The sequence below is a fragment of the Lissotriton helveticus genome, chromosome 2_1, assembly GCF_964261635.1.
Source record: "Lissotriton helveticus chromosome 2_1, aLisHel1.1, whole genome shotgun sequence".
NCBI lineage: Eukaryota > Metazoa > Chordata > Amphibia > Caudata > Salamandridae > Lissotriton > Lissotriton helveticus.
Window position 1 is genome coordinate 1,280,993,924 of NC_136059.1, and position 6,000 is coordinate 1,280,999,923.

Here is a 6,000-nt window from a genome sequence, read left to right on the forward strand (position 1 = left end):
AAGAAGTGTGGATATCTGCGATTTTACTATAAAAGAAATCCGAGATGTTATTGCAGAGATCTTGTGAGCCCACCACTGGATCTGGAAGTTGGAGAGAGCACAGCGAATCAGCAATTTTGAAGAGTTCTCTAGATGAGGTAAGAGAACTTGTAAGATTGGAGAAATACTCCTGCTTTTCCATGATCACTCTCTGTTTATATTCCCGCAAAGAGGACTTGTGTTCCTCCCGGTCCTTCATATTCCAAGATTTTCTCCAGCTTCTCTCCTTACTCCTACAGCTCTGACTCAGAAGTCTTAGATGTTCAGAAAACCAGGGAGCAGTGGGCTTCTGTCTCGCCACATAGCGGAGAGAGGCGGAGGCAAGGTTCTCAACTGCAGTAGTGATGGAATCCGCAAGTTCTTGAGCTGCCTCACCAGCCTCTCTTGAGATGGAGGACTCTGTGGCCCGAACGTAAGGGGCAAGAGCCTCATCAGTGATGTTTCTATAATTTCTCCTGAGAGCATATGAGGTAGCGACCTGGTTAACCGTGGCCGAGGCAGGGAGAGCAAGTTCTAGCGGCACTGCAAGATGGTCTGACCAGACCAGCGGCAGAGGGGGGCCCGTAGATAATCTTGAGTCACTGGAAAATACCCCGTCCAGAATATGGCCAGCCTTGTGTGTTGGGCTGTTTACCATCTGAACGAGGTCACAAGCTTCAAGTGACTCAGTTAGTGTAGAGGTGTCCTTTGAACCAACTTCATCAAGGTGGAAATTGAAGTCGCCCAAAATAGAGAGACGAGATTTTCCAAAATAGGGTTCAAGGATTCTAAGTAAATCTACACAAAAGCTAGCTCTAGGACCAGGCGGTCTGTATATAAGTATCCCGGTGAATGAGACAGATGGGGCAAACAAAATGCAGAAGTATAATGCTTCAAAACGGTCTTGGGGCATCGATAGGGGTTTGATGGTACAAGAAAGGGAGGATTTAAAGAGGATGGCAAGTCCTCCACCTCTACGGGGCAGTCTGTCCTGCCTATGGAGAGAATAGCCATCAGGAATGGCCAGAAGTAAGTCATGACCGGAGGAGTCCGAGGCCCAGGTTTCCGTCACAAAAACCCAGTCTGGCTGTCTCTCTTCAACGAACTCGTGGAAGGCAACATTATTTTTAATGAGCGAGCGCGCATTTATAAGGAAACCCGTCCTGGGAGGGATGATAGGACGTTTTCCAAGGCGCAAATAGGATCTTGTTGGAGCGGGAGCGGGGAAGCAAAGGGGAGCTCTGCATGTAAGACAGAAATGGGAATGTAATATCCCCTCTGGAGTGAAGCAATAATAACATGAATGCGCTGATGATTTAAGAGCCAACAGCTCAGAAATAGAATATTGCCTAAGTACCTCAAAAGATGGAGAGGGAGTGTGAGCCGAGTCCAGCCCATCCTGCAGCGCGTCCTCAGCGCGGACGGGCGCAGACGGGCTGAACTCAGGCGTAACTCCGGCGGATATCCGGCGATCCCGCTGCGCGATACCGCTGCGCGTCGGCATAGCTTGTATTTATGTTGGTCCAGCCTCCTAGTGAGAACTAGACCGCTGGAAGCCCCAGCCCTCCCTCAAGATGGCCGCCAACGAGACGGGGCGAGGGACTCGCAAAATGCGGTGTTCTTCCAACTATAGTGCAGGTAAGCGGGTCAGAGGTGCAGGTTAAGCGTGGTCGGCAATTTAAAACCAAGGGATAAGTATTAAAAGTAAAAGTAACCAAGAAGACAAAACGGGGAATTTTAAAATTCAACAAGAGCTGCGCAGAGGTGCTGCGCTGTCTAGTAATGCGCCGAGGCTAGTAAGGGCGCTCACCTGGGATTTGCCTTGTATTTATGCTGGTTCAGCCTCCTAGTGAGAACTAGACCGCTGGAAGCCCCAGCCCTCCCCCAAGATGGCCGCCAACGAGACGGGGCGAGGGACCCGCAAAATGCGGTGTTCTTCCAACTATAGTGCAGGTAAGCAGGTCAGAGGTGCAGGTTAAGCATGGCCGGCAATTTAAAACCAAGGGATAAGTATTAAAAGTAAAAGTAACCAAGAAGACAAAACAGGGAATTTTTAAATTCAACAAGAGCTGCGCAGAGGTACTGCGCTGTCTAGTAATGCGCCGAGGCTAGTAAGGGCGCTCACCTGGGATTTGCCTTGTATTTATGCTGGTCCAGCCTCCTAGTGAGAACTAGACCCCTGGAAGCCCCAGCCCTCCCTCAAGATGGCCGCCAACGAGACGGGGCGAGGGACCCGCAAAATGCGGTGTTCTTCCAACTATAGTGCAGGTAAGCGGGTCAGAGGTGCAGGTTAAGCGTGGCCGGCAATTTAAAACCAAGGGATAAGTATTAAAAGTAAAAGTAACCAAGAAGACAAAACGGGGAATTTTAAAATTCAACAAGAGCTGCGCAGAGGTACTGCGCTGTCTAGTAATGCGCCGAGGCTAGTAAGGGCGCTCACCTGGGATTTGCCTTGTATTTATGCTGGTCCAGCCTCCTAGTGAGAACTAGACCGCTGGAAGCTCCAGCCCTCCCTCAAGATGGCTGCCAACGAGACGGGGCAAGGGACCCGCAAAATGCGGTGTTCTTCCAACTATAGTGCAGGTAAGCGGGTCAGAGGTGCAGGTTAAGCGTGGCCGGCAATTTAAAACCAAGGGATAAGTATTAAAAGTAAAAGTAACCAAGAAGACAAAACGGGGAATTTTAAAATTAAACAAGAGCTGCGCAGAGGTACTGCGCTGTCTAGTAATGCGCCGAGGCTAGTAAGGGCGCTCACCTGGGATTTGCCTTGTATTTATGCTGGTCCAGCCTCCTAGTGAGAACTAGACCGCTGGAAGCCCCAGCCCTCCCTCAAGATGGCCGCCAACGAGACGGGGCGAGGGACCCGCAAAATGCGGTGTTCTTCCAACTATAGTGCAGGTAAGCGGGTCAGAGGTGCAGGTTAAGCGTGGTCGGCAATTTAAAACCAAGGGATAAGTATTAAAAGTAAAAGTAACCAAGAAGACAAAACGGGGAATTTTAAAATTCAACAAGAGCTGCGCAGAGGTACTGCGCTGTCTAGTAATGCGCCAAGGCTAGTAAGGGCGCTCACCTGGGATTTGCCTTGTATTTATGCTGGTCCAGCCTCCTAGTGAGAACTAGACCGCTGGAAGCCCCAGCCCTCCCTCAAGATGACCGCCAACGAGACGAGGCGAGGGACCCGCAAAATGCGGTGTTCTTCCAACTATAGTGCAGGTAAGCGGGTCAGAGGTGCAGGTTAAGCGTGGCCAGCAATTTAAAACCAAGGGATAAGTATTAAAAGTAAAAGTAACCAAGAAGACAAAACGGGGAATTTTAAAATTCAACAAGAGCTGCGCAGAGGTACTGCGCTGTCTAGTAATGCGCCTGTGTTACCTTCTTCAAATTTAGGTGACCCTATAGCTCTGCGCCATATAGAGCCCCACTTCTCACCTGAGCCCTGTAGATTTCAATTGCTGGGCTAATGGTTCTTTTAGTAGACTTATTGGAAACCTTCATGATGCCACCTGAAGATTGTGCTAGTTTTAGCATAGATTTTGTGATGTGCGCCCCCATTCCATAGACTCGGAGATTGTAATGCCTAAGTACACAAAGGATGACACTCTCTCAAGGGGTTTGCCATTTAGGGACGGGTTAGGGCGTGTGCTTTTTGGGCAATTGAATGCCATACATTTGGTTTTCTGTAGATTTATTTCTAGGCCTCTGTCTCTACAGAACATCTCAAATTTGTCCAAAACCCTTTGTATTCCCATAGGCGATTTAGCAAGTAGTAGGGTTGTGTTGGGATCTGGTTCTACTGTTTTGGGAACCTTGTCTTGAGCGTTCCCTGCGTGGAACATTCTGTGGGGAAAGTTCTCACATCGGCAGTTGCTGCCGGGGAGCTGTTGTGGCTGGACGAATAAAGTACTCTCTCCTCACCTACCTGCCTGGAGATATACTTCTTTTCAGTGGCGACGAGGATGGGATGCACAATTCATATAACTTGCTCAACTCATTTTGTGCATTCTTATTTTGTTTTTGCCTTATTTTTCTTGCAGTTCTGTTTGTTTCTAATATATCCTTGTGGGGCAGCAACTCACCCACGTGCCAATATGGATCATATTATAGCACCTCCACCCTTTTTGCAATCTGCAGGTACGCCTCCTGTAAAATGGGATGATTGGAAAGACACATTTGAAGCTTATTTGGAGGCAATTGACGGAGAGACTTTCACTTCTGAAAAAAAGAAGGCTTTATTGATTTATAATCTTGGGGCTGAAGGCAGGAGTGTTTTAAAAACTCTACCCATGGAAACTGTGCACTTTGGTGACTGGTGGAGACAGTGGTGATTCCTTGTTAGTGGATGAATATGCCAAAATCGTCAAAACCCTGGACAAACGTTTTAGTCCAAAAAGGAACATTGTTCTTGAACGACACAAATTTTCCTCAGCGAGCTCAAATTCCGGGTGAATCAATTGATGACTTTGTAGCTGCGATTAGAATTCTTGCTGTCAATTGTAATTACAGGAAATTTAGGGATGAAATCATCCGGGATCAGTTAATTGAAAAGACCTCCAAAAAGAAAATTCAAGAGAAGCTGTTATCGTCTGATGATCCCGACTTAGAAACTGCGTTAACGCTTGCCAGATCTATTGAACATTCTCAATTTTGCGTGAAGGAAATGAGCAATCCAACCTCTTCAGCCGAAGTCAAACTTTTGAGGTCCACTTCCACTTCCAGACTCACCACCAAATCACCGTCTGTTACCAAGCCTGCTTCTAGTGTTCCTCGTTCCTCAGTCATGCCTTCTAACCAAACCAAGGTTGTACCTAAGGATGTAGTATGTTTCCGTTGTGGCAGCACCACTCACCTTGGCAATGCTAAATTTTGTTTTTCACTTAATCAGACTTGTTATAACTGCGGAAAGAAAGGCCATTATTCTAGGATGTGCAAAGTAGCTTCCTCCAAGAAAAATCAAGATCAAATTGTGAAAACCATCACTGATGACTCTGACGAAGAATGCTATGAATTGCTTATGTTGTCCTCCTCTGCATATCTTGGTGATGGTGTGGTAGAATTAGCTGCTTTGGGGGGTGTTCACAAAAGAAAATCACCTTCCTGCAAAATTTCTGTAAATGATACCTGTCTGACCTTTCTATCTGATTCCGGTTCTCCTTTTACCATAATCAATGTTGCGGATTATAACACGTTAAATGATGTGCAACTAGGGGAATCTTGTATAAAAATCTTTGTGTATGGTGGCAAACGAGTTGAGGTTTTAGGGAAATTTGTTGCTAATCTCAAATTTCATTCTGATCTTGCTTCTAGTACCGTATTTGTGGTTAAGGAGGGTGCCAATCTTTTAGGGTGGGATGGTCAGGGCAATTTAAACATTGTGTTAGATCCCAATCATCCTGATATGGTGATTTCCCGGAGTGAATTTGATAAATCTGTTCCTACTTCTTCTTCTCATACTGTGACCCATTTGTCTGGTGTCAAGTGGGAACGTATGTTTCCTGAAGTTTTCGACTGGAAGCTTGGGAAACTTATTGGTTTCCAACACCAGATTGTTCTCAAGAACGATGCTAAAGCTGTTGCACCTAAGGTTCGCAAAGTGCCTTTGAGTCTTCGTCCTGAACTCAAAAAAGAATTGGAACGATTGTGTGTGGCCGGTGTTATTGAGCCCATTGAGGGTTCTGAGTGGCTCGCACCAATTGTTTTAGCACGGAAATCAGACAACTGTCTGAGGATGTGTGTGGATTTGCGTGACCTCAATGCTAACATCTGGGTCGACCGTCAACCCCTTCCTAATATAAATGAATTGTTGACCACTTTAGATAGTGCCAAATTCTTTACTTCCCTTGATATTTCTTTCGCGTACCATCAAATTGAACTCAGCAAAGAGTCTAGGCATTTGACTTCCTTTGTTACTCCTGAAGGCGCTTACCGTTACATTCGCATGCCCTTCGGCCTTGCCTCAGCTTCGGCTGTTTTCCAACGATTAAT